The sequence below is a fragment of the Zootoca vivipara genome, chromosome 6 (genome assembly GCF_965207765.1).
Source record: "Zootoca vivipara chromosome 6, rZooViv2.hap1.1, whole genome shotgun sequence".
NCBI classification, from domain to species: domain Eukaryota; kingdom Metazoa; phylum Chordata; class Lepidosauria; order Squamata; family Lacertidae; genus Zootoca; species Zootoca vivipara.
The window spans coordinates 70356969-70384938 of record NC_142589.1 but is presented as its reverse complement, the minus strand read 5'-3'; the positions used below and the strand labels follow the sequence as shown (position 1 = coordinate 70384938).

Here is a 27970-nt window from a genome sequence, read left to right as displayed (position 1 = left end):
AGTGGCCTTCAGTTTGCCATTGTATTAACTTCTCATGTTGCTTTGTTTTCCATCTGAAGGGAATTGGAAAAAAGTGATCTCCTGTAAGTATATGACCTTTTTCATGGGTTTCTGCATTTTCTTTTTCTTTGCAATATACTGGTACACAATGCCAGAGATGCTGTAGGACTCCAGATGCTGTAGGACTCCAGATCCCATCAGCCCTGCCAGCATGGCCAATGGCCAGGGATGATGGGAGTTGTAATCTCACACCGCCTGGAGAGCTACTGATTCCCCATCCCTGCAGTAGTGGACCTTCACCTATCAGTCAAAGATGAAGTATTTAAGGTAGCAGGGGTGTGGTCCACTAAATTTCATTCACCCACAGAGCCCTTTTCACTTGGCTGTGTTCTGTCAGAAGCTGGGATAGAATCAGTTAAGAAAAATCCCTTTGTATCTTTTAATTTGTTAGCTGGTCTGTCTGATATTCTCTTTTTCTGTTCTCCTAAAACTGTTGGAAAGTATTCATATGATCTTCTGAATGCTATAAGGCTGTAATCCTATACAAAAGCTCCAGTGAACAGACGGCCAATCTCAATTCTAACTATAATAATAATAATAATAATAATAATAATAATAATAATAATAATAATATGAAGATGGCTTTATGGGATCATTTGCAATGCCAGAGTACAGATTGGTGCATCTGCCACCATGGGCAGCATGTTCTGCAACAGTATCCTTAAATTAAGTAATTTTCACTCTTCAGAATTAGTTGACCTGGCTTATTTCTCATCCATGGCTCCTGGATGGTCCTTTGATTCTTACTATACTGTCAATTCACTTCTGCAGCATTCTGGGGTGGGGGGACCTCTTGAAAATTCACCAGCATTTTAGCATGAATATCTACTGAATTAACACTTTTTTGTACACTTTTGACTAATGCAAACACTTTTGCAAAGAATTTCCACCAAAATAATACATTGTTGCATGTTGTTTTCCAAAATATATGGGGTTTCCCCCCTTCCACACTTTTGTAGACATTTTTGGTTGGAGATTGGTACAGTGGTACCTCGGTTTATGAACACAATTGGTTCCGGAAGTCTGTTCATAAACTGAAGCGTTCATAAACTGAAGCGAACTTTCCCATTGAAAGTAATGGAAAGTGGATTAATCTGTTCCAGACAGGTCCGCGGAGTACTCAACCTGAAGTGTACTTAACCCGAAGCATGGGTGTAATTGGTTCCAGAAGTCTGTTCATAAACTGAAGCGAACTTCCCCATTGAAAGTAATGGAAAGTGAATTAATCCATTCCAGATGGGTCCGCGGCGTTCGTAAACCGAAAATTCATAAACCGAGGTATTCATAAACCGAGGTTCCACTGGATTATACAAGTAAGGCCTAGTGCAAAATTGAAAGGATAGCAGTGTAAACGATTTTGCATTGGTTCAGGAAGTGCAAATTAGGAACTTTCTCATTGCAATGCAAACAATAGGGAATTTCTCCTCCATCCCTGGTCCTGAATTACTTTGTATTCTTAACTACTGGTTTGCCCCACAGATCCTAATTCCATGTTCCTGGATTTCTTCAGTCTGATGCCCACAGTCCAGGCCTCACATTTCCCCACTTCAGTATCCCCCGCTTCCCTGATATATGTCCTGTCTCCCTGGTGTTGCCTTACTCTCCTATTTGTTCAAATTGCTCCTCAAAGTACACATTGTCTATGGAGCCTTTGACACAACTACATGGCCTTAATCCTCCAAAGAAACTGTCTTAAGAGCATGCAGATCAACAGTATGCACCTATTTGCCCTACGCAGGTGGTGCTGTGGTTAAACCAGAGAGCCTAGGGCTTGCTGATCAGAAGGTCGGCGGTTCGAATCCCTGCAACAGGGTGAGCTCCCGTTGTTCAGTCCCAGCTCCTGCCCACCTAGCAGTTCGAAAGCACATCAAAGTGCAAGTAGATAAATAGGGACCGCTCTGGCGGGAAGGTAAACGGCATTTCCGTGTGCTGCTCTGGTTCGCCAGAAGCGGCTTAGTCATGCTGGCCACATGACCTGAAAGCTGCACGCCGGCTCCCTCAGCCAATAATGCGAGATGAGCGCGCAACCCCAGAATCGGTCATGACTGGACCTAATGGTCAGGGGTCCCTTTACCTTTACCTTTACCACTCCAATTACTTACCCCTCTATCTTCCTTTGTTACCTCCCCTCTTGTGAAATTTTATACTGTAAGCTCATTGGTTCAGAGACTTTCTTCTTCTTATGCGGAATTGTCCTGAGAACCATGATGATTAATAGTAATGGTTGTTCAGTCTGTGCCCATACTGCCGATTCTGAGCTCTTGATACAATAAAAACGGACCGAAATATTGCTATGGCTAACCAAGCAGATTGAGGCCCCTACACAGACACCCAATAAGCTATTAAACACATAATTGTTGGAGGCCAGGTATTTCCTCATGATCACAATATTCTTCTATCTATTTCCAATACAATGTGGAGAACTGAATTTAAGATTGGAAAGATGAAAATGCTGAATAATTTTCTTGAGGGTTTTTTGGGGGGTGGGGTGGGGTGGGAAGGTGGGAGGAGATGAGAAACCAAGACCGATTCATTCCTAACAAGGAGTAAGCCCCAATGAACTCATGTTCATGATAACTGGGGAACCTGTGGCCCCCATTCCTGGCCATTGATCCTGTAACATGAGGCTGATGACAGCTGGAATTTAACAACTTCTCCAGGGCCATAGAATCTTTATCCTTAATGTATAGGATTGTACTTATGGAATTTGAGGACTCGTAAAAGCTTTTAACTTTAGATCAGGGACAGAGAACATATGGCCCTTCAGATGTTGTTAAATTCCAACTTCTATCAGCTCCACCCATCATAGCTAATGACCAGGGTTCCCTAGCCCTTATGCAGCCTTACCTCACTGGGGATAGTTACAGGTAGGTCACTGGGGATATTTATGTGACTAATTATTTACGTTCTTCTTTCCAGGCGCCTTAATAATATGGCACACTGAAGATCTCTGCCACATTGACAAAGGCTCCCTACTCTCCTGTATCCTGCACTGCCTGTCCTAAGCCAATCAGACAAAAACAGAATCACAAAACCATGCTAATCCAATCGGGATAATCACTATAACATGAACTGATTTACTTGTCTTTGTAACAGACAATATGAACTTACCCTAATTAATACCCTGATGCATGAAAAAAACTTAAAAAAAATAAAAATAAATCTCAAATACGCAAAAATTGTTTTTTTGTTTTGTTTTAATGACTAGTCTAAGCTAGGCATTACGTTTTCGTCACAACTGGTGCAAGGTCAGTAGCATCTGCAAATTTATTGCATCTCTTCAATTTAGAAAGATGTTGAACAGCAATGGGCCCAGGACCAAACCCTGCAGCACCCCACTTGTCACTTTTTCCAGGTCAAACAAATGACAAATTCACCTAACAGTTACCTCGTCAAGCCCACATTTTACCAGCTTCTCTGCTAGAATATCATAGGGGATTCGTCAAAAGCCTTACTGAAATCAAGATACACTACTTTCACAGCATTCCCCTGATCCACCAAGCTTGTCATCCAGGTCCTCCACAAGCAATCTGCATCTCTGTTGCAGTGCCTGGCTTTGCTTGGCCTTCTCCATACCTCTTCTAGTTCTGGGAGAGAGCAGGAAGTCACAGCAGGAGGGGGAGAAACCGTGGCTTATTCAGCAGCCTGTCTGATCTCTGCCACTTGGCCCCCTCTTCTCCAGCCCCTGCTTCTAACTCTGATTCTGAACTTCTCTCTGCCACAGACTCTTCTTGCTCCATAGCTGTCAAGTTTTCCCTTTTCTCTCGAGGAAGCCTATTCAGCATAAGGGAATTTCCCTTAAAAAAAGGGAGAACTTGACAGCTATGCTTCTTGCTCACCAAACCCTATTACCAGCTAAACCCTATGTACCAGCTTCTGATACATCCTCATTGCATTCTGCTTCCTCTCCTCCCTCTGACCGCTCAGATCCCTGGCGCTAAACTGTTTTCCCCTGGGGCTTCCTCAGCTGATGCCTCCCACCAGTCCTCTGCATCCAGCCAATTCATGACAATGAAATACTATGAGGGTTTTTTCACATATCAAGAAACATAACAGTTTTTATGAAATAAAATAAATATGAAGTATCAGGATTGGGGGTGTAAACTACGGATCACCAATCTCTTGCAGCACATTTGAAAACTAGAGAAACTGTTGTGAGCACCTCCCACACCACACCACCTATTCAAATCAAATCAAATCATAGCCACACCACCTACTATTATATTAGCTACAATAGAATGCTTCTTTCATTCCTAAGTTTTGTGCAGGAACTTACTTAATTCACATTTTCTGAAACAAGACATCCTTTGAAATACACACCTCCCAGAATTTTGTAACGCAGCTTTTCAGTGAAAAGAGATAGGGAACATATTAGCCAAGAGTGTTTTCTTCCTCTCAAGAACAATTATGCCAGTAGAATGGGGTCAGATGGGGCAAAAAAGAATATAAGGGATATAAAATATGGCCCTTTGCTTGTTCAGAAGGCACATCTATTTCTTGAGCCATTTGGATAGTAATGAAAGGGCCAACCTCAAAACTGGAACGGAGAGTCAGGAGAGACTAGAGCTAGGAATCCAATGAAATACATGAAATAACAATAAAGGACCAGGCTGACCAGGCCACCGGGCTGAAGTACTTGCTTCAGCTGTCAAATTCTGGGTGCCTCTAGAGGCCAAACAATTATTGGAACCAGGGGTGGTGACTTCAGTCTTCCTATGCTGCTTATTCAGCATGAACAACTTGAGGAAAGGTACGGTGTAAATGTTAGGCGTGTGCGCTACCTAGAAGAGGCAACTTGTATCTATAGAGTTTGATTTAAAAACAAAGGCAAAACAAACCATTTTCATTTTCTGCCAAAACTGGGTGCCATTTGCAAGTGTGGCCACTTCTTTTGCAGAATGATAGCTGCAGAGATTCTCACAAAAGAAAAATCATTACTATTTTGGACTGGGTACAATAGGAACAATAGGGGAAGGGGTGGTTGTGGTTGTGGGAAAAGGAGCATGGTTACCGAAGAAATACCGAGGGTGGGGAGGAACAGCAGAGCCGAAAAGAGTACACTTAGGTGCTACAGACATAGAAGTAAGTAGTTCGTAGGCTGCCAGGCCCCAAACTGTCATTACTGTCTGTAAGGATTCATAGAAACATGGATTCATAGAATTGTAGAATTGGAAGCCCAACCCTGTGCAATGCAGAAATCTCAACTGAAGGGGATGTTTTGCAGTGATGCAACATACCTCACCATACAGAAAATTGAGGGGGGGGGAATGGGAGAAGGTAATGGAAAATGTCTTATCACACTGCTGCCATTTCCAAATATTGACATTAGATTCTATCTACAAAAGGAAGAAAAGGCATTAATCTTTCTCTGGCTGATGGACATATAACACCCCACCCTGTAAATAAGGCACGTCCCACCCCCAAGAGACTGCGATCTACTCCAACTATATAAAAAACTGGCAGTGATCTATCCATTGGATTGACCAGAGTTGTTGAGCTTTTTGGGGGGAGGATGGCAAAAGAGAGACAAGTGGGGAACTGATTTGTCTGATCTCTCTCTCTCTCTTCCTTTTCTGCCTGCAAAAAGCTGCTACCAACTAGCAGAGCACAAACAACAAAGGAAATGGGCCAATTGTGGCTTGTAAGTAAGGTTTGGGCATAATTCTTTATGTTCAGATATGTAATATTTTTGCAGAACAATCAAGCTGATAGCAGGACCTGTCTGCATAAGAGACCCTTACATGAATGTTCTGGGATGGACCACTGCCCATGACAGGAATTGCCCTAAAAAAACAGGATTGTATCCCTTACCATAGGATTAGCATCATCGTCTTCATCATCACCACCAGCTCCACCAAGCATAGGAGCAAGTGCCTACAAAGGAGAGAAAAACACCATCCTCTATAATGTGCACGTTCAAGGCTTACATTCCTTAGATGACACTTTTTGTTATCAGCTGAGGAAACCTTTCTTGCCACCAAGATTTCATACCAAAAGACCTTGGATGCTCAAAAGCAGGCATCCCCAAACTGTGGCCCTCCAGATGTTTTGGCCTATAACTCCCATGATGCCTAACTAACAGGACCAGTGGTTTGGGAAGATGGGAATTGTAGTCCAAAAAATCTGGAGGGCCGAAGTTTGGGGATGCCTGCTCAAAAGTGTCCTGGAGGAGGGAGATGCATGGAAGTCAGGTGCTTAAAGGTTTTGCAGGTAGCAAACCACTTTTAGTGCTTGTAAGAATTTAGCTTGTGTCAGAGAGACTCTCTTGGGGCGATGCTTTTTACCTCCCAAGAAGGACATCTACCATGTTGTAGGATGAAATTCTGACTTCCCAAAATAATAGTACAGAAGAAAATGGAGACGGTAATAGAAATGCTCTTACTATTAGTTTACTAGCACCACCATTTCTAAGCATCTTCTGCAAAGGAAAGGAAAAAGAAAGATTTTTTTTATCTTCTCTTGCCTGATACACATTTGGCATCCCCACTACTCAATTTTAGACATACTATGCAACAGTTGCTGTCTTTCCTGGTGTAGGAAATTGATGTCTCTTGTCGTGATATGGAGCAGTCCAGCCAATCTGGGCTTCCTTTAGTTGCTGCTTTTCTGGTTTTTCTTTGTAGAGTCACAAAATCATAGAGTTGCTTAATTTCTACAATTGGTAAATGAAGCACTTAATGTTTTTTTCTAAATAATTTTTATTCATTTTATAAAAAGACATAAAAAAGGAACAAAAATAAAATAAAAACATCTTAATATATAACAACATATCCTTAATCCTTACATAATTCCATAAAACAACTGAAAATTTAACCTACATCCTAGATAAATTCCGAAAAGCCTATAGCTACTTCTATTGGCATTACAAGTTAATGACCTTGTTTCAGATTGGGGTTTAACGTATTGAATTTTGAACTTTTGCAAATATTAAATATTGAAATTGTAAAGGTAGTAATATCTAAGCAACTTGCTGAACTCTATAGGACAGGCCCGTGCAAAGCTTGTCTAAAGCCTGGGGCGGGAGTCCTTGGTTGTCTGGGAGGCACAAGGTGTTATTGGCATGACAGCGTAAGTCTGGCAGGCCTAGGGCAAGTGTACCAGGCTGCCCCACTGTATAAGCCTGCATGTAGACCAGGCATAGGCAATCTTCGACCCTCCAGATGTTTTGGACTACAATTCAGATCATCCCTGACCACTGGTCCTCTTAGCTAGGGATTATGGGAGTTGTAGGCCAAAACATCCATACTCAGAAATGTAGGCATTATCCATACCACAAAGAAGTTCTGGCACATCCCTCATTGCACATAGTTAGAAAAAGTCAAGTTGGGCCATTTTAACACCCAAGTTAGGAAGAATAATGCAGCCTATTCTTTGTTGCCAAGTTGGCCCCTGGTGTTTGGAACCAACCACTACTTTCCATGTGATGATAGACTTTTCCTTATTAACAAAATTCATAGGTTCCCTTGACAATAGAGGTATTGCATTTGGTCAACCAGGCTTGAAAATTGAGGACAGAATTATAGTATAAATACAGCAGGTAAAACTGCTCATTCTTCACCTCAGTGACTTCACTCCTGAAAGACACCAACACAAAGCCAAGATGCATCTCCAAGTTGTGACCATTGCTCTTCTTGTCTTTCTCTTTTGTCCAGATGGGAGCATCTCGGTAAGTCTGCTTTTGCACTTAAGGGAGCCATGTAGAATATTTCAATACTGCTTAGCTAGATATTCCGTGAGCTGCAGGTGCATGTTTTTGTAGGGTATAAATGCTCCTTGAGGCAAGATCGTATGAAAACTCTCTGTGTTTAGGGGCTATTCTTCACATGGGATCTAAAACCTAACAATTAAACTTAAGGGATCAATTTAATTGTAAATGTTTTCCAGTTGGATAAAAATAAGGGAAATTCACTCCCTTTTAGGATTCTATAGTATGGAAAAATAGAAGGTGCTGACATAGAAACTATTGCTTCCCAAATCCAAATGATAACAATGGAAGCACAAGCCTGTTTTGTTTTGTTTTGTTTTGTTTACTAGGAAGTAAGTCCCATTAAGTTTAAGAGGACATATTATCATGTAGTATGCATGGGATTGCATCCATAGTGACAAAATGTGTTTTTCCCACATAAGGAACTTTATTCAGATAAGTTTAGTCTCCAAGTCTAGTGTTTCATACTTCTTTGCGCTAACAAAATAGACAAACTGAATTCATATAGCAAAATGTTTCAGTCTTCCCAAAAGCAGAAGCTGAAATGTTCTGCATATATGAATTCAACATCTCTGCTTTGTTTGGTGTGCATATTCACACACATGAGCTGGGAAAAACTCCTGTTTGAAACCCTTGAGAGCTGCGACCAGGCAGTGTAGAAAATACTGAGATGTATGGGGCAGTGATATGGCTCAGTATAAGACAGCTTCCTATGATCCCATGACTCTAAGACTCTAAGATCAGTCTCATTGACTTGGCCTTGAAAATGAATAGGTTGGTTTCTAGGCACACAGCTTTCTTGGTGGTGGAACTTCCTCCCAACAGAACGTTTTTTGGCTTTCTGAGTCCAGATCTTTAAGTGAGCCCCAGAGATCTCCCCATTTTGCAATGCCTTTAAGTGAACTGTTGCTGGCTTCGATCTTTTTTATATATTGCAGCTGCTTCTAATAATTTCTTATATGGATTTGCTGTATTCTTTGTTTAAAAAAATAAAAAATAATTTTGTCCCAGAAACCCAACCAGACCAGCTAAGCCACCACTTGAATCAGCTTTTGTTGAAGGGGTGGAGGGGGGCTGATGGTATTTTATTTGTCTTAAGAGGCTTGCAGACCAATCAATCTAATTGCTGGATTTGTTTTTAAACTTAGGTTCCTCAGCTTGCTGGTGTAAGTATTACAAATCTTTTGTGCATTGAGAGAACTGATTGACTAAAAAGAAATCTGCTTTAGCTAAAAATGGATGTCATTTTCATGTTTCCAGTGGATAAATAAAAGGGTTTCCAAGATTCCTGCAAGCTTGGGAACATCTGGATCAGGCATCCCCAAACTGCGGCCCTCCAGATGTTTTGGCCTACAACTCCCATGATGCCTAGCTAACAGGACCAGTGGTCAGGGATGATGGGAATGGTTGTCTAAAACATCTGGAGGGGTGAAGTTTGGGGATGCCTGATCTGGATGCTGGCTAGGATCCATGTTGGCTTCAACACACACCATCTAATTTCCCAAAGTAGTTTTCAGGTTTAATAAAGTGATTAAAATAAAAAATAAAATAAAAAATGAGAATTTGCATACGGGCCTATAAATGGATATCGGCAGTTTTAAAATGTTCAACAGTAAGGATGAGGGGCCATGCTGAGAGGTGATCAAGCATTTGACTTTCAGGATCATAAGAACAGAAAAAAGCTCTCCTAGATGAGGCCAGCATTATGGTCTCATAGTGGCCAACCACATCCATATAGGAACCCTGCAAGCCAAACCTAAGATATAGTGTGGTGGAGGTGACTTGTAAATCTTCTCTGTATTGTCTGAATGGTCTGCAGTTTTTTCCCATGAGGGGCCCTGGTTTTGCACATTAGTTTTTAGAAAAACCACGCAGAAGTGACAGACGAGAGCCACAGAGAAGTACTCAGGCTCTGCTCACAGAAAGGGTGGTGCAAGATTTTGAAAATTCGTTCATTGAAGCGTCCCTCAATATTGGCTGATTAGATCTCTGCCACAATACTGCTGTGTAGTTGAAATGGTTAAACTCGTTAAAGCACCTTTGCTGCAAGACATGGCCCTAATACTTACAAAAACAAATACTTTACACAAAGTATAAGAAGCTTTGATTTGATTTTGGAATTTTTAAGTATCTTTTAAAGCCTGGGCAAATTTTAAGGACTGTAATGGGACGTTTAGGATTGACCTGGCTGTGGTCATTAGTGTCAGTAGCAAACACAATGCTGAAGACGCAGGGAGGTTGACTGTTCTTCTTGGCCGTACCCTTATGCCTTTTCTGCTGGGGCCACTTTCACTGAGACTACAGTGTAGGGAAAAGAACCACTGTTTTCCCCTGAATACCATGGTTGTAGTACTTGAAGGTATTTAAAACACATATTTGATTCAGATGATATAGGGCATTGCAACCATTTTCCTGTTATGGCCTTTTACTAAAAGAGTTACGGGAACACTCCTGAGAAGGAGATGTTTATGCCAGAAGTGTGCCCGATTTTCTATTCTCCCACAAGGCTATTAAAGGTTGTTAACTAATGATAAATTGTTTAAAAGAGATGTTGATTGAAGCAAAATCATTTTCCTCTTTTCTGTTTCAGCTTGATGATTTACTAGACGTAAGTATTGCACATCACTATTAACTGGAATATCATTTTTAAAAAATTGAAACAACAATATTGAGCAATCAAATCAACTGCATGTCATAATTGCTCAAAACTGTTACCTCTCGTTTCTGTCAACCACAATCTGTCTTTTAGGATCAGGAAGCCTTGCAGAGGCCACAGGCAAGAGTGGCATGAGTTAGATAAGGGATGGTGCATCAAGGAGGATGGGGCCACTGACAATATCAGAGGGGGGAACGAGCCAATATTTATTGCGTGGACAGGCAGAGTCCCCCAACCCCAGGTGACCCCTGAGTGGAATAATAACTCAAGACAACTTGCTATGGGATTAAAATTGGCCACAACCTTATTAAGATTCAGATGTAGCGAGACCTTGGCTCAGGCATTGGGCGTTTATCCCTCCCAATCCCCAGCCGGGGATCTGGGAGACTTCAGGGTTATTCAGAATGTGCGAGGATTCTACTCATGTAAAAACATGCTGATTCCCGGACCATCCGCAGGCCGATTTTAGAAGGCAGTTGGGCTGCATCCGGCCCCCGGGCCTTAGTTTGGGAACCCCTGAATTAGACACTGTCATATAGAATTGTAGGTATGAAACGCCACCTAGTGGAACAGGCAAACAGCTTTGTAGCCTGAAACTAATAAGGCAGACACCATTCTGATTGGCTGAAGGAATACTGCAAAGAGGTGGGAAGGGGCTGAGCTTTGCTATATGAGAAAGGTATATAACACCCTCCACAACACTTCTGGGGTGTGCAGATAGAGAAGCTTTTATTCTGCTGCACCTTATTGTTTGTCTGCCCCTTCATGGATCAATGCCTTGTCGTGGCGAAGGGGCTTGAATAACTCAGAGAAGCTATGAGCTATGCCATGCAGGGCCACCCAAGATGGACAGGTCATAGTGGAGAGTTTTGACTAAACGTGATCCACCTGGAGAAGGAACTGGCAAGCCACTCCAGTATCCCTGCCAAGAAAACTCCATGGACAAAGACAACAGGCATATAAAAGTTATGACGCTGGAAGATGAGCCCCTCAGGTCGGAAGGCGTCCAACATGCTACTGAGGAAGAGCGGAGGACAAGTACAAGTAGATTCAGAGCTGATGAAGCGGCTGGGCCAAAGCTGAAAGGACGCTCAGTTGCGGATATGCCTGGAAGCGAAAGGAAAGTCTGATGCTGTAAAGAAAAATATTGCATAGGAACCTGGAATGTAAGAACCATGAATGGAGGTAAGCTGGATGTGGTCAAAAATGAGATGACAAGAATAAATATCGACATCCTGGGCATCAGTGAACTAAAATGGAAGGGAATGGGCGAATTCAGCTCGGGTGACTATCATATCTACTACTGTGGGCAAGAATCCTGTAGAAGAAATGGAGTGGCCCTCATAGTCAACAAAAGAGTGGCAAAAGCTGTATGGGATGCAATCTCAAAAATGACAGAATGATCTTGATACGAATCCAAGGCAGACCTTTTAACATCACAGTAATCCAAGTTTATGCACCAACTACCGGTGCTGAAGAAAGTGAAATTGACCAATTCTATGAAGACCTACAACACCTTCTAGAAAAGACACCAAAGAAGGATGTTCTTCTCATTACAGGGGATTGGAATGCTAAAGTAGGGAATCAAGAGATGAAAGGAACAACTGGCAAGTTTGGCCTTGGAGTTCAGAATGAAGCAGGGCAAAGGCTAATAGAGTTCTGTCAAGAGAACAAGCTGGTCATCACAAACACTCTCTTCCAACAACACAAGAGATGACTCTACACATGGATATCACCAAATGGGCAGCATCGAAATCAGATTGATTATATTCTCTGCAGCCAAAGATGGAGAAGCTCTATACAGTCAGCAAAAACAAGACCTGGAGCTGACTGTAACTCAGATCATCAGCTTCTTACAGCAAAATTCCAGCTTAAACTGAAGAAAGTAGGAAAAACCACTGGGCCAGTAAGATACAATCTGAATCAAATCCCTTATGAATACACAGTGGAAGTGAGGAACAGGTTTAAGGATTTAGATTGGTGGGCAGAGTGCCTGAAGAACTATGGGTGGAGGCTTGTAACATTATACAGGAGGCAGCAACGAAAACCATCCCAAGGAAAAGGAAATGCAAGAAAGCAAAATGGCTGTCCAATGAGGCCTTACAAATAGCGGAGGAGAGGAGGCAAGCAAAATGCAAGGGAGATAGGGAAAGATACAGGAAACTGAATGCAGATTTCCAAAAAACAGCAAGGAGAGACAAGAGGGTCTTCTTAAATGAGCAATGCAAAGAAATAGAGGAAAACAATAGAATGGGGAAAACCAGAGATCTGTTCAAGAAAATTGGAGATATGAAAGGAACATTTCGTACAAAGATTTCCATAATAAAGGACAAAAGTGGTAAGGACCTAACAGAAGCAGGAGGTGGCAAGAATACACAGAGGAATTATACCAGAAAGATATGGAGGTCTCATACACCCAGGTAGTGTGGTTGCTGACCTTGAGCCAGACATCTTGGAGAGTGAAGTCAAATGGGCCTTAGAAAGCACTGCTAATAACAAGGCCAGTGGAAGCGATGATATTCCAGCTGAACTATTTAAAATTTTAAAAGATGATGCTGTTAAGGTGCTACACCCAATATGCCAGCAAGTTTGGAAAACTCAGCAATGGCCAGAGGATTGGAGAAGATCAGTCTACATCCCAATTCCAAAGAAGGGCAGTGCCAAAGAATGCTCCAACTACCGCACAATTGCACTCATTTCACACGCTAGCAAGGTTATGCTTAAAATTCTACAAGGCAGGCTTAGGCAGTATGTGGATCGAAAACTCCCAGAAGTGCAAGCTGGATTTCGAAGGGGCAGAGGAACCAGAGACCAAATAGCAAACATGCGCTGGATTATGGAGAAAGCTAGAGAGTTCCAGAAAAACGTCTACTTCTGCTTCATTGACTATGCAAAAGCCTTTGACTGTGTCGACCACAGCAAACTATGGCAAGTTCTTAAAGAAATGGGAGTGCCTGATCACCTCATCTGTCTCCTGAGAAATCTCTATGTGGGACAAGAAGCTACAGTTAGAACTGGATATGGAACAACTGATTGGTTCAAAATTGGGAAAGGAGCACGACAAGGTTGTATATTGTCTCCCTGCTTATTTAACTTATATGCAGAATTCATCATGCGAAAGGCTGGACTAGATGAGTCCCAAGACGGAATTAAGATTGCCGGAAGAAATATCAACAACCTCAGATATGCAGTTGACACAACCTTGAAGGCAGAAAGTGAGGAGGAATTAAAGAACCTTTTAATGAGGGTGAAAGAGGAGAGCGCAAAATATGGTCTGAAGCTCAACATCAAAAAAACCAAGATCATGGCCACTGGTCCCATCACCTCCTGGCAAATAGAAGGGGAAGAAATGGAGGCAGCGAGAGATTTTACTTTCTTGGGCTCCTTGATCACTGCAGATGGTGACAGCAGTCACGAAATTAAAAGACGCCTGCTTCTTGGGAGAAAAGCAATGACAAACCTAGACAGCATCTTAAAAAGCAGAGACATCACCTTGCCGACAAAGGTCCGTATAGTTAAAGCTATGGTTTTCCCAGTAGTGATGTATGGAAGTGAGAGCTGGACCAAAAAGAAGGCTGATTGCCGAAGAATTGATGCTTTTGAATTATGGTGCTGGAGGAGACTCTTGAGAGTCCCATGGACTGCAAGAAGATCAAACCTATCCATTCTTAAGGAAATCAGCCCTGAGTGCTCCCTGGAAGGATAGATTGTGAAGCTGAGGCTCCAATACTTTGGCCACCTCATGAGAAGAGAAGAATCCTTGGAAAAGACCCTGATGTTGGGAAAGATTGAGGGCACTAGGAGAAGGGGACGACAGAGGACAAGATGGTTGGACAGTGTTCTCGAAGCTACGAACATGAGTTTGACCAAACTGCGGGAGGCAGTGCAAGACAGGAGTGCCTGGTGTGCTATGGTCCATGGGGTCACGAAGAGTCGGTCACGACTAAACGACTAAACAACAACAACAAATTGTTTTTCTGACAATCAATAAAAATATCCTTTTCTAGGAAGCTGCCTGAAGTTTTCTTCTGGTTATTTCTGGGAGCCTGGTTATTTGTGTAACATGACAACCTTTTGGCCTATGGCCAATGCCTCCCCTCAAGACCCCTTTAGCGGGGAACCGTGGTATCACTGCTGCAAAGGGGGCATGGGACATAGCTCCACCCCCCCCCATTTAGGAAGATAGACTAAAGGGTTATACAAAAGCAAAAACAACAACAACCCTGTTAGGTATCTTATTTTTGATCACCTGTGAAGGTCTTTGGAAGCTTTCCACAAAGAAATACCTCTGCTCACAGGGAGGTATCTTTCAAAGGTCTTTATTATATACATATGTACAGATTGCAGTCATTCATCATGCGTCTGATCCATCGCTCATGGATTCTGGCAGTGCTGGCTTCCTGCTCTCATGCCAGCAGAGTAATTTGGGCAGCCCCACCCTCCTCCTTTGCTCACGCCTTTTCAGACCCCATCATTCCTGAGCAGAGGGAATGTTTGGCCCCTCACCTTCAGTCCCAGAACTACTGAAGTGCTGCTGACCCTCTGTCCTTGCATGAGAGACGCCTTCCACCTCTGAGCCTACTTCCTTTAACCATTGCTTCCTGACTCTCCCCTTTCTTCCTTGTCACTGACTGGGGCCTCATCCTCCCCTAGGTCTGACCCTTCCCTCTTCCCCAGACTGCTCTCTGGCAGCTCCTCTGGCAGCTCCATGACACCTAGTTAGTGAGTCCTGGGTCTAAAAAAGGTTGAAGATACCTGATGTAGGTTATGAATGCCAATGCAGCACTTTCTCTGTTATGGCCTTTCATGACACAAAGTACACTAATACTCCTGACAAAGAGATGTTTATGCCAGAAGTGTGCCTGATTTCTATATTCCCACAAAGGTATTAAAGGGTATTGAGGGAAACATTGCTTTAAAAAGATGTTGATTGTCTAAAAATTGATTTCCTCCTTTTTATTTCAGGGTGGTGGTATACTAGATGTGAGTATTGCATATTACTTTTAAATGGAACATCATTAATTATCGTTGTAGTTCAACAGGGGAGGAGAGGCATAGCCATTCTCTGCATACCATGATCAGACTTTTTGTTGTTTTTAAAGAGAGTCTGAATTATACATCAAATGTAATCTGCCTCTATGGTCACAGATGGAAGTTTGACATTGGCTTCAAAATCTTGCATGCAGTTACACTGATGTCTAGGTTTAAACCAGATGAAGTATCAAAAGGGCCACAAAGAATTGCATCATCCATGGCTTCTGTAGTTGTCTCCCCAACAACAAGCACTTTATTTCTTTCCCATACCTCATACAATGCTCTTCTGAACACATGCCTTGTAAAACTTTTATGTACTTTTACTTTCTCATACCAGAGGTAAGCATGCTAATCAAATCTGTTGTCGTGTCCTTCTAAATCCAGCAAGTCCGTATTTTCCAATGTTATCCATTCTCTTAGCCAACAGAGACAAGATGCTTCGTAGTATAATTTTATATCTGGCACAGAGAATCCACCTCTTTCTTTCTTTTTCTACTAATAGCTTGAATTTAATCCTTGGTTTCTTCCCCTGCCAGATGAATCTTGAAATAATTTTCTGCCATTCTCTGAATTGTCCTGTCCCCTTGATTATCGGAATTGTTTGAAATAAGAATAACATCTTGGGTAACACATTCATTTTAATTGCCATAATTCTTCCATAAAACGACAACTTCAGTCTATTCCATGTCTCAAGATCGTTCTTCACCTCTTTCCACATAGTAATAATAATAATAATATTTTTTTATTTGTACCCCACCCATCTGGCTGAGGCTCCCCAGCCACTCTGGGCGGCTCCCAATCGAATATCAAAACAATACAGCAGTAGCACAATTACAAAAGTCACAAACAATACATAAACCACATCAAAAAATACACAACCAAATGGAAAACAATTTCCACATAAATCCACATCTAAAACTAAGAATACAGCCTTAATACAGTTTAAAATAACATGGGGTAAAAAATAACAAGAATTTAAACAAAAAACAAAACAAAATGGAGCTCTCTCTGCCCAGCAGCAGCGGCGGCAAGAGTCCTTTATAGAGCCCATCAGGCCCTGCCCTGGGCCAGGTGGTGAGTGGCAGGACTGGGGCCTTCAGGCACTGAGCAGGGGAGTCCTCCTGGCTGGTAGCAGCAGCAGCAGCAGTTCTTATAGGCCTCAGGCCCCGCCCTAGGTTCATAATTGTCATTAAACAAGTTTATATTCTTCGCTGTCAACCATATTCCTAAATATTTTGGTTTCTTTACTGCCACCATTCCACATTTTCGCTGTAATTCTTCTTTATCCTCTGTCTGCATATTTTTGACCACCATTTTTGTTTTCAATATATTTAGTTTAAATCCCGACAAGCATCCAAATTCATCAATTTCCTCCAATGCTTCCGCAACAGTTTCCTCTGGGTTTTCTAATGTCAAAACCAAATCATCTGCAAAGGCCTGCAATTTAAATTCTTTAGCACCTACTTTTATACCTCTAATCTCTGATTTTTCTCTCAATCTATTTATAAGTACCTCCAGGACCGTGATGAACAATAGTGGTGATAACGGACAGCCTTGCCTAGGACCTTTTGTTATATCAAAATAATCTGTTAACACGTTATTCACAATCAATTTTGCTTTTTGCTCAGAATATATTGCTTCAATTCCATTCATGAATGATCCCCCTACTCTCATCATTTCCAAACTCTTCTTCAAAAACTACCAGGAAATGTTGTCAAAAGCCTTTTCTGCATCAATAAACATCAGTACCGCAGGTTTATCAATCCTGGTCTCCAGATACTCTATTATATCAATAATATGTCTCACATTATCTTTTAACTGTCGGCCAGGAAGGAATTCTGCTTGATCTTTATGTATTATCTCATTCAGAATACCTTTCACTCGGTTTGCCAATATGTTAGCAAAAAGCTTATAATCATTATTCAATAACGATATCGGTCTATAATTCTTGACATCTAACCCATCTGTATTTTGTTTTGGAATCAATGTTATGTATGCTTCTTTCCATGTGCTTGGGATCTTCCCTCCTTTTAAAATATTATTCATCACTTCTACAAGTACTGGTGTTAGTTGCCCGCTCAAAGTCTTGTAATACTTAGCTGAAAGCCCATCCGATCCTGGGGCCTTTCCTTGTTTCATTTGTTTTATGGCATTTTGTACTTCCTGTGTTGTGACTAATGCATTTAGCTTCTTCCTTTTATTCTCCGGAATCTGATTCAATTTATTTTTCTCTAGATAACTCTTCATTCTTTCCAAATCTTCCTTTTCTTTACTATACAGACTTTTATAAAATTTCTGAAAGGCTTTCCTTATTTCCTTTGGATCCTCCGTCAATTCTCCATTTATGTTGATTTCATTAATTGCATTTTGATTTTGACGTTTCCTCAATTGCCATGCCAACAATCTTCCTGTTTTATTCGCTGATTCAAAATTCTTTTGTCTCATTTGTTTTATTTTCCACTCTATCTCCTGATTCACCAACATTGAAAATTGAGATTGTAACATTTAAATAATATTCTTTATCTGTGAATCCTCTGGTCTCTCTATTAATTTCTTCTCATTCTCCATAGGATGTTTCAGGATCTCCTTCTTTTTTTCCTTTCTTTTTCTTCAGGAAGCTATTTTTTTGTATTAGGAAGCCTCTCATCACAGCCTTGCTTGCATCCCACACCACGTCCAATCCAACTTCTTTATTCAGATTCCATTGGAAATAATCTTTCACAATTTCCTTCACCTTCTCTACTACTTTTTCATCATTAAGCAGGTCTTCATTCATCCTCCATCTAAAGGAATTTTGCTCTTTCCCTCTCAATTCCATGGATATCGAATTGTGATCTGACAATGTGCGTGGTAAAATCTCATTTCTTACTACCCTGGGTACTAGTTCCTTGGAGATCCACATATAGTCGATTCTTCCAGAGCTTTGATTTGGCTCTGAAAAGAACGTAAATTGTTTCGTCGTTGGATGTTTTAATCTCCATATGTCCATAGAGCCAGGTTTTCCACTAAATCAAAGAACGTTTTGGGTAGTTTCCCATCATTCTTCCTCTTCTTCGTTCTATCCAATTCTGGAATTGCCACGCCATTGAAATCTCCTATTAAAATCAATTTTTGATCCATAATTTCTGCCAATCTTTCCTCTAGATTCTTGTAAAAATCAGCCTTGTTCTCATTTGGTACATAAATTCCAACCACAATTAATTTTTCTCCTTGTGATGTTAGCTGTACAACAATGACTCTTCCTTCATCTTCTTTTGAGCTCAATTTCGGATCAAATTTCTCTTTTATATACAACACAAATCCCCTCTTCTTACTCTCATCCGAGGATATAAATTTTCTGCCTAATCCTTTATTGATTAAAACATGTCTATGGTTTTTTTTTTTTCCACATTCATTTCTTGCAAACATAACACATCTAATTTCTGCTTTTTCAAAATGTGCTCAATCTTATTTCTTTTGCCCTTATCGTTAAGTCCTTTTACATTCCAAGAAAGCACTTTAATTGCCATTGTTCTGGTTCTGACTGTAAGGAACTTGTCTAACTTTGATTAGGTTTCTTCTTATCAATATCTTCTTCTTTTTCTCCTCGTCCTCCTTCCTCTCCTTCCCCTTCCTCATCTTCCCCCTCTTCTTCTCCTTCTCCCTGTTTTTGTTTTTCCTCTTCTTCTTCCTCCTCATCCTTTCTCTTCTTCCTCTCTCTTCTTAGTTTTGGGTAACTTCCGCCAGCAGCTCCTGCCAATTCTTCAAAAGTCTGTTCTGGTGTTCCTAAGTACTTCTCATATTTTCTTAGGAATTTTCCTACGTCTTCCTTACTTGTTAAGATGAATTTCTTCTCTTTATAAAAAAACAAGACCCCTTCGGGGTATTCCCATCTGTGTTGAATTCCATTCTTCCTCAGCAACGCTACCAGACCTTTATATCCCTCCCTTTTATGTAGGAACCTGCCCAGAATCTCTTTAAAGTCAATTATTCGTCTTCCATCAATGATTAATTTGTTAGCATAACTTTGTCTCATGATTTCATTTCTCAGACCCATTGAATTGAATATTACCAAACAGTCTCCTGGAGCCTTTCTTGCCTTGGCTTTTTCTGATCTTACTTTAATCCTGAAAGCATTTACTATGGAGTGACTCACTTCCTCTTCTGTCATTTCCAACCACTTCGCCAATTCTTTAATTATTTATGACTTAATATCTTCATTTGGCTCCTCCCTTATACCTCTCAATTTCAGATTCATCTGCTTTTGCCTCATCTCCAACATAGCCATATTACCCCACATTTGCTCTTGCGCTTTGTCCAAATCCGATATTTTCTCTTTAACTTGATCTGTATCTTTCTTTGCTCACGCACCTCCTTCTGTGTTTTCTTCATTGTATCCTCTATTGTTTTATATTTTTCTGTCAAATCTTTTATTTTGGTTGTGAGTTCACCCACTGCTCCTTCAATCTTCTTATCAATTGTCTCTTGCACCTCCCCCAGCTTCTTCTCCATATGCTGTTCATTCTGTTTAAATTCTTCTTTTATTTTCTGCCATAAGGCCTCCAGGTCCTTGACATCTTCCTGTTTTGATCCTCTCATGTCTGCAGGTGTTCCTAGTCCAACTGTTTTCCCCCTCTCCTTTCCAGCCATTTTTCAAACTTTTATTATTATTTTTACTTGTAGTGACTTTCGTCCGCCACAGGAGGGAGCTCTCCCCTGTAAATAAAGAATTTCAACACCCTGTAATTCCAGGCCGGCCCCTAGATGGAGTTCTAATGACCAAACAATATAAAACAAACCGTCTCTATTTCTCCCACTAGGTGGCGCCGAACCCGTACTCCCCTCCCTCAATGCCTCTACAGTCTTAAGTCTCAATAAACAACAATTGTCTCTTTCCACCAGTCTTTAATATTTCAATCTTCAGCCACTTGGTTGGCCTAATTCCAATGCGGAAAACCTGCAAACCTGCAAAAAAGAAGCCAAGTCCCGCAACTCTTCAGTCACTTTGACCTAATCCACATATGAAGAAAAAGCAGGGGGAAACCCAGCTGCCAAGGCAACAAAGTTCTGTTTCAGCCACTTGCTGGCTCAATCCAACAGGCTTCCTCCCAATCTCGAAACGAAGAGGATAGAGAAGAGGGCAACTCAAAGTATTTAAAAAAACCCACACGTACAGCCTCCAGTCTTTCTCTCCCCCAGAGTATTTGTTGCAGTGCTCCCAGTCCTCCCTTCCCCCTCTCGTTAATTTCTGCTGTGTAGTCAGCAGATCCTTTTTAGGGCTAGAGTTTCAGACTTTTAAAGTTCTCCAGTTTAGCTGCCGGTCCTCCACCCAGGGAAGAAACAAAGTATTCTCACACACTCTGACAAATAGTTTTCCTCCACAAAAATAATTTGCCTTGTTACAAAGTAACCAAGGACTTTTGGCACAACTCACTCAGCAGGCACTTTCACTTTTCTCCGCTTCTTCCTGCGATTTCAGTCCTGCATCCAGTTTTCTATTGTGAGAGAACTGCTGCCATTTTGGTTGCTCTGATATCATGCAATTTAATAGTACCTGGATAAGGTGCTTTTTGCAGGGCAACAAGGTTGGGTGCCACTGCCAAAATGGCTGAGCTGAGGATGGGGAGTTGCATTGGCAAAGCAGCACTGCTCAACCATGAACTTTCTGGCTCAACTGAAGATCTGCTGGAGCCTAATCATTCTCATACTGGTGGATCTTACTATAAGATTGCTCTATGGGTCTGACTAATAATGGGCAATAGATACTGAGCACCCATTTTTAGTACATGAAGTTAGACACCCAGAAATAATTGTGTACTTTGATATATTAGGGTGGAAGCATTGTGTTGGCCAGGCCACGACCTTTCTGGCTCAGTTGGAGATCTGCTGGATCCTAACCTTTCTCATCCCAATGGACCATGCAGTAAGAGTGCTCTGGTTGTCTTGCTAACAGTGGACGAATTCTCCCCATTTTATTGAGAATCCATTTGATACTATGTTTAGTAAAACAACCAAGCAAACAAGAAATAACTGTACACTTGACATTTCAGTCTGCAGGCGTTATTCCTCCTTTGGCGGTGAGTATTCTCCTGATTTGTTTATATCTTTCCCAAAAAGTTTAACTTTGTATTGGCAAAATACATCTTCTGCCCTGCCATGTATTCAGCCAGCAGGGCCCTGACTGAACTAAGAGGAGGGAGATATGGCAGCATATCTTCAGCTGAGCTGAGAACAAGGAGTTACACTTAAATAACACTGCTCAGCCATGAACTTCCTGGCTCAGCTGGAAATCTGCTGGATCTTAACCTTTCGCATCCCAGTGGACCTTACTGTAAGATGGCTCTCTGGGTGTGGATAATAATGGGCAATGGATATTAAGCACCGACTTTATAGTATATGAAATAAGAAACCTATAAATAATTGTGTTATTTGATATATTAGGGTGGAAGCAGTCCTGTGTACCGGTGAGTATTCACATGATTTCATTTATATATTTCCCAATGAGTGTAACTGATTATTTCGTAGTGGCACAATGCATATTCTGCCTTGCTTTGTATTCAGCCAGTAGGATCCCATACGCTGCAAGTGTCCCTCAAAAACAGGGACATCTATTTTTCTATTGTGAGACAACCACGAAAGTCTTGGCTTTCCCAGGATGAGAGAGACATGGTAGCAAAGATTCGGCTGAGCTGAGGAGGGAGAGTTACATTGGCACAGCATCACTACTGAGCCATGAACTTTCTGGCTAAGCTGGAAATCTCCTGGAACTTAACCTTTCTCATAGAACGCTAGTAGATCTTTCCATAGGATTGCTAATAATTGTTGATGGATGTGGAGTTTTCATTTTATACTCTGCAAGTGTACCAGAAAAAGTGGGACATCTTGTTCTTTGGTGTGAGAGAACAGCGGCCTTATTGGTTGCTCTGCTTCTCTGAGAATTCGCAATGTGATCTCCCCATCCCCGACTACACACTCTTTTCAGGTCCGCGATCTTATGTGCTGCCCCAAAATATGTGTTTTGGGCACTGTGCCCCCCCCAAAGACCTTTAAGTGGGAGACCACAGTGTGAAATAGCACAACTCATAGAAACCAAAATGACTGCCGTGCTCTTGTTATAAAAAACAGGAAAAGGGCATCCAGAAAGAAAGCACCCCCAATTTTGGCTACAATATGTTTCATGGTATGGTGTCCTGGCTGACATGAGATGAGGAGATATGGAGCAGATTTCCTGAGGATTGGGAGTTACGTTGGCACTGCATTGCTCAGCCATGAACTTTTTGACTCAGCTAGTTATTTGTTTGACACTAACCTTCCTCATATTGGTGGACCTTACTGTAAGAATAGTCTCTTGGTCTTGCTACTATTGGCCAATAGGTATGGAGTGTTCAATTTATACTTCATGAAGAAAGAAACCCAGAAATAATTGTGTACTTTGATATATTAGGGTGTCATCCTGGGGAGTATGCACATGATTTCATTTATATATTTCCCGATAAGTGTAACTGATAGTTATGTGTTGCAAAATAAATATTCTGCCTTGCTTTGTATTCAGCCAGTAGGGTCCCGTATGCTGCAAGTATCCCACAAATACAGGAACGTCTAGTTTTCTGTTGTGAGAGAACTGCGGCCATTTTGGTTGCTGTGTGGTGTTTTGGTGCCATACTCAAAGAAAGAACCTTTGGGGGAGGAAATCCATGGCATGAAATTGCGATTGACCATGACCACCAAAATGGCTGCCATACTCTCCCAATAAAAACAGGAAGATGGAGTCTTGAAAGATAGTGTTCTGGATTTTGGCTCCAAGTTTGGAGGTTATGGGGTCTTGGCTGTCCCAGGATGAGAGAGATATGGTTGCAAAGCTTCGGCTGAGCTGAGGATGGGGAGTTACAATGCCACAGCAGCACTACTCAGCCATGTACTTTGTAGATCAGCTGGAGATCTGCTGTAGCCTAACCATTCTCATACTGGTGGATCTTACTAGAAGATTGCTCTCTGGGTCTGGCTAATAATGGGCAATAGATATTGAGCACCCATTTTAAGTACCTGAAGTAAGACACCCAGATATAATTGTGTACTTTGACATATTAGGGTGGAATCATTGTGTTGGCCAGGCTTTCTTGCTCAGTTGGAGATCTGCTGGATCCTAACCTTTCCCATCCCAACGGACCTTGCAGTAAGAGTGCTTTGGTTGTCTTGCTAACAGTGGGCAAATTCTCCCTTTTTTATTGAGAACCCACTTGATACTATGTTTAGTAAAAACAACAAGCAAACAAGAAATAACTGAGTGAGAGCCAGCGTGGTGTGGTGGTTAAGAGCGGTAGACTCGTAATCTGGGGAACCGGGTTCACTTCTCCGCTCTTCCACATGCAACTGCTGGGTGACCTAGGACTAGTCACACTTCTCTGAAGTCTCTCAGCCCCACTCACCTCACAGTGTTGTGGGGGAGGAAAGGAAAGGAGAATGTTAGCCGCTTTGAGACTCCTTCGGGTAGTGATAAAGCAGGATATCAAATCCAAACTGTTCTTCTTCTGTACACTTTGACATTTCAGCCTGGAGGCGCTCTTTCCTTACTGGTGAGTATTCTCATGATTTTGCTTATATCTTTCCCAAACAGTGGTAAAATACATCTTCTGCCCTCCCCTGTATTCAGCCAGCAATGCCCTGGTACCACTGTATATGCTTTAAGGTAGGGAGGGGGGAATCAAGCACCTGCTGCTTTTTTGACTGATTAATGGGGCCAGGTTGGTCTTCCCCCTGCCTTGACTTTCTTCCTGGCATGCAGAGGCTTCAGCCTCTCAGTAGCCTCAGTACCCTTCTGTTACTAATTTCCAGAAGACAACTAAAAAAGCTTGTACCCTATGTGGGGATTCATGCTGCAGAGAGTCGTAGTGGGAGGGGAAACAAATCAGGGAAAATAATTCAAACCAAAAGCTGGAGGAATAGGAATAAGGAGAAAAGAAGCAATATCACCGAATGCAGTAAAGGTCTCTCCGCTGCACACAAGACAGGTGTTCTCTGTTCCGGTGCACGAGCGAAAAGAGAAAGCTCTACGACACGTGCATGGGCTTAAATAGGTCCCTTGAATCATTTGCCTTCTTTCCCATTGGCCAAATTGAACCCAGCAACGAGCGATCACCAATCGGGCGTTGAGGCTATCCGAACGACCCCACCCACAGCTTTAGGGTTCAGTCACATTGATCTCACCGCAACACGTGCCCTCTGTGAGGAGGACACGATTTACCCTTTTGCAAGTCCACCACATATCAAAGAATGTTATGTCCACCTCTTTGCATCTCCAGCACTTATTTGATTCAGTCTTATACATCTCAGCAATCCTACTCGGATTTAAATACCATCATTTTTAAGTAGTTCTCATTCCAAGAAGAACATGCTGCAAACTTCAAGTCACTTTTCCAGAGTTTTCCCCAGAGTTTAAGATCTATATCGTGTCCTATATCTATTGGCCAGTGTGTCACTGAGGCTTTAACAAGCTCGCCTTTTGTTTCCCAGTCTAATAACAGATTATATATTTTAGACAATAGTTTCTCTTTGTTTTGTAGAAGTTCTTTTTCGGATTGTGAGCTTTGGTGCCTTGATTCTCAGAGTATCTTTGTGGACTGGGAAAAACAAACAGGCTACACTATTAGTGTCTCTGCCTACTATTTAACATAATTTACGAATCAATGCTATAGTTATTTCCCCACCTTTCATTCCACTGCAAAGAAAACACAATTTAAATGGGTGGATGGGTGGACTCAGGAATTACGTATCTGTGTGGACTGGGGGGGGGGGGGAAACCAACCACAGTGGCCTTCAGTTTGCCATTGTATTAACTTCCCATGTTGCTTTGTTTTCCATCTGAAGGGACTTGGAAAAAAATAGATCTGTAAGTATATTATTTTTTTCATTTGTTTCTGCATTTTCTTTTTCTGTGCAATGTACACAGTGCCAGTGGTCAGGGATCATGGGATTTGTAGTTCCAAAACATTTGGAGAGCCAAGGTTGCCTATGCCTGACCTACAGAGCCCTTTTCACTTGGCTGTGTTCTGTCAGAAGCTGGGATAGAATCGATTCAGGAATCTACCTTTGTATCTTTTTATTTGTTATGAAGATGCTTTCCTTGGATCATTTGCAATGCCAGCGTATAGATTGTTTCATCTGCCACCATGGGCAGCATGTTCTGCAACAGCATCCTTAAATCAAGTAATTTTCACTCTTCAGAAATAGTTGACCTGGCTTATTTCTCATCCATCCCTCCTGGATGGTCCTTTGACCCTTACTATACTGTCAATTCACTTCTGCAGCATTGTGGGATGGGGGGACCTCTTGAAAATTCACCAGCATTTTAGCATGAATATCTACTGAATTAACACTTTTTTGTACACTTCTGACTAATGCAAACACTTTTGCAAATAATTTAAACCAAAATAATACATTGTTGCATGTTTTCCCCCAAAATATATAAGGTTCCCCACCTCCACACTTTTGTAGACATTTTTGGTTGGAGATCGGTATTATTTTGCACTAGTAAGGCCTAGTGCAAAATTGAAAGGATAGCAGTGTAAACGATTTTGCATTGGTTCAGGAAGTGCAAATTAGGAACTTTCTTGTTGCAATGCAAACAATAGGGAATTTCTCCTCCATCCCTGGTCCTGAATTACTTTGTATTCTTAACTACTGGTTTGCCCCACAGATCCTAATTCCATGTTCCTGGATTTCTTCAGTCTGGTGCCCACAGTCCAGCCCTCACATTTCCCCACTTCAGTATCCCCCGCTTCCCTGATATATGTCCTGTCTCCCTGGTGTTGCCTTACTCTCCTATTTGTTCAAATTGCTCCTCAAAGTACACATTGTCTATGGAGCCTTTGACACAACTACATGGCCTTAATCCTCCAAGGAAACTGTCTTAAGAGCATGCAGATCAACAGTATGCACCTATTTGCCCTACGCAGGTGGTGCTGTGGTTAAACCACAGAGCCTAGGGCTTGCTGATCAGAAGGTCGGCGGTTCGAATCCCTGCAACAGGGTGAGCTCCCGTTGTTCAGTCCCAGCTCCTGCCCAACTAGCAGTTCGAAAGCACATCAAAGTGCAAGTAGATAAATAGGGACCGCTCTGGCGGGAAGGTAAACGGCATTTCCGTGTGCTGCTCTGGTTCGCCAGAAGCGGCTTAGTCATGCTGGCCACATGACCTGAAAGCTGTACGCCGGCTCCCTCAGCCAATAATGCAAGATGAGCGCGCAACCCCAGAATCGGTCATGACTGGACCTAATGGTCAGGGGTCCCTTTACCTTTACCTTTACCACTCCAATTACTAAGCCCTCTATCTTCCTTTGTTGCCTCCCCTCTTGTGAAATTTTATATTGTAAGCTCATTGGTTCAGAGACTTTTTTCTTCTTATGCGGAATGGTCCTGAGAACCATGATGATATGGATATCAAAGTTAATAGTAATGGTTGTTCAGTCTGTGCCCATACTGCCGATTCTGAGCTCTTGATACAATAAAAACTGACCAAAATATTGCAATGGCTAACCAAGCAGATTGAGGCCCCTACACAGACACCCAATAAGCCATTAAATAGATAATTGTTGGAGGTCAGGTATTTCCTCATGATCACAATATTCTTCTATCTATTTCCAATACAATGTGGAGAACTGAATTTAAGATTGGAAAGATGAAAATGCTGAATAATTTTCTTGAGGGTTTTTTGGGGGGTGGGGGTGGGGTGGGAAGGTGGGAGGAGATGAAAAACCAAGACCGATTCATTCCTACCAAGAAGTAAGCCCCAATGAACTCATGTTCATGTTTAGCTGGGGAACCTGTGGCCATTGATCGTGTAACATGAGGCTGATGACAGTTGGAATTTGACAACTTCTCCAGGGCCATAGAATCTTTATCCTTAATGTATAGGATTGTACTTATGGAATTTGAGGACTCCTAAAAGCTTTTAACTTTAGATCAGAGACAGAGAACATATGGCCCTTACCTCACTGGGGATGTTTATGTGACTAATTATTTACGTTCTTCTTTCCAGGCGCCTTAATAATATGGTACACTGAAGATCTCTGCCACATTGACAAAGGCTCCCTACTCTCCTGTATCCTACACTGCCTGCCCTAAGCCAATCAGACAAAAACGGAATCACAAAACCAGGCTAATCCAATCGGGATAATAACTATAACATGAACTGATTTACTTGTCTTTGTAACAGACAATATGAACTTACCCTGAGAGTTGCTAGTTTGACTGACGCATAGTCTTCTGAAGGCCTTGTTGAGTCAGAATGTGCTTGCGCACAAGAAGAACAGGATACGGATTTCCCTAATATGGACTTGCAATTTGCGTGCACACACTTACAGAGGAGGGGGGGGGGGAGAAGAGCAGAAAGGAGTGGATAAAAGCCTCATGTAAAAGTGTCTTTTTACTCTTGTCATCAGGAGTCTCTCTATATAGAGATTAAAACTTTCTCTGAAACTGAACCCCCGGTGTCGTTTTGACCATCTTTTGTCCTTGCCTGGGCGCAACTTAAAGGACCCTTA

General features: G+C 41.8%; 2 long non-coding RNA genes across 2 annotated transcripts; one reads left to right on the top strand and one right to left on the bottom strand.

Moving 5' to 3' along the window:
- The first annotated feature begins 58 nt into the window (after positions 1-58).
- On the top strand, positions 59-3081 carry LOC148685406 (uncharacterized). The gene is made up of 2 exons (XR_015950682.1): positions 59-566; positions 2751-3081. It is a non-coding gene; the product is annotated as an uncharacterized LOC148685406 (long non-coding RNA).
- LOC148685405 (uncharacterized) lies at positions 1895-27657 on the bottom strand. Its single transcript, XR_015950681.1, has 2 exons — positions 27418-27657; positions 1895-2907 (listed from the first exon to the last, which is right to left on the bottom strand). It is a non-coding gene; the product is annotated as an uncharacterized LOC148685405 (long non-coding RNA).
- Between the last annotated feature and the right edge of the window lie 313 nt (positions 27658-27970).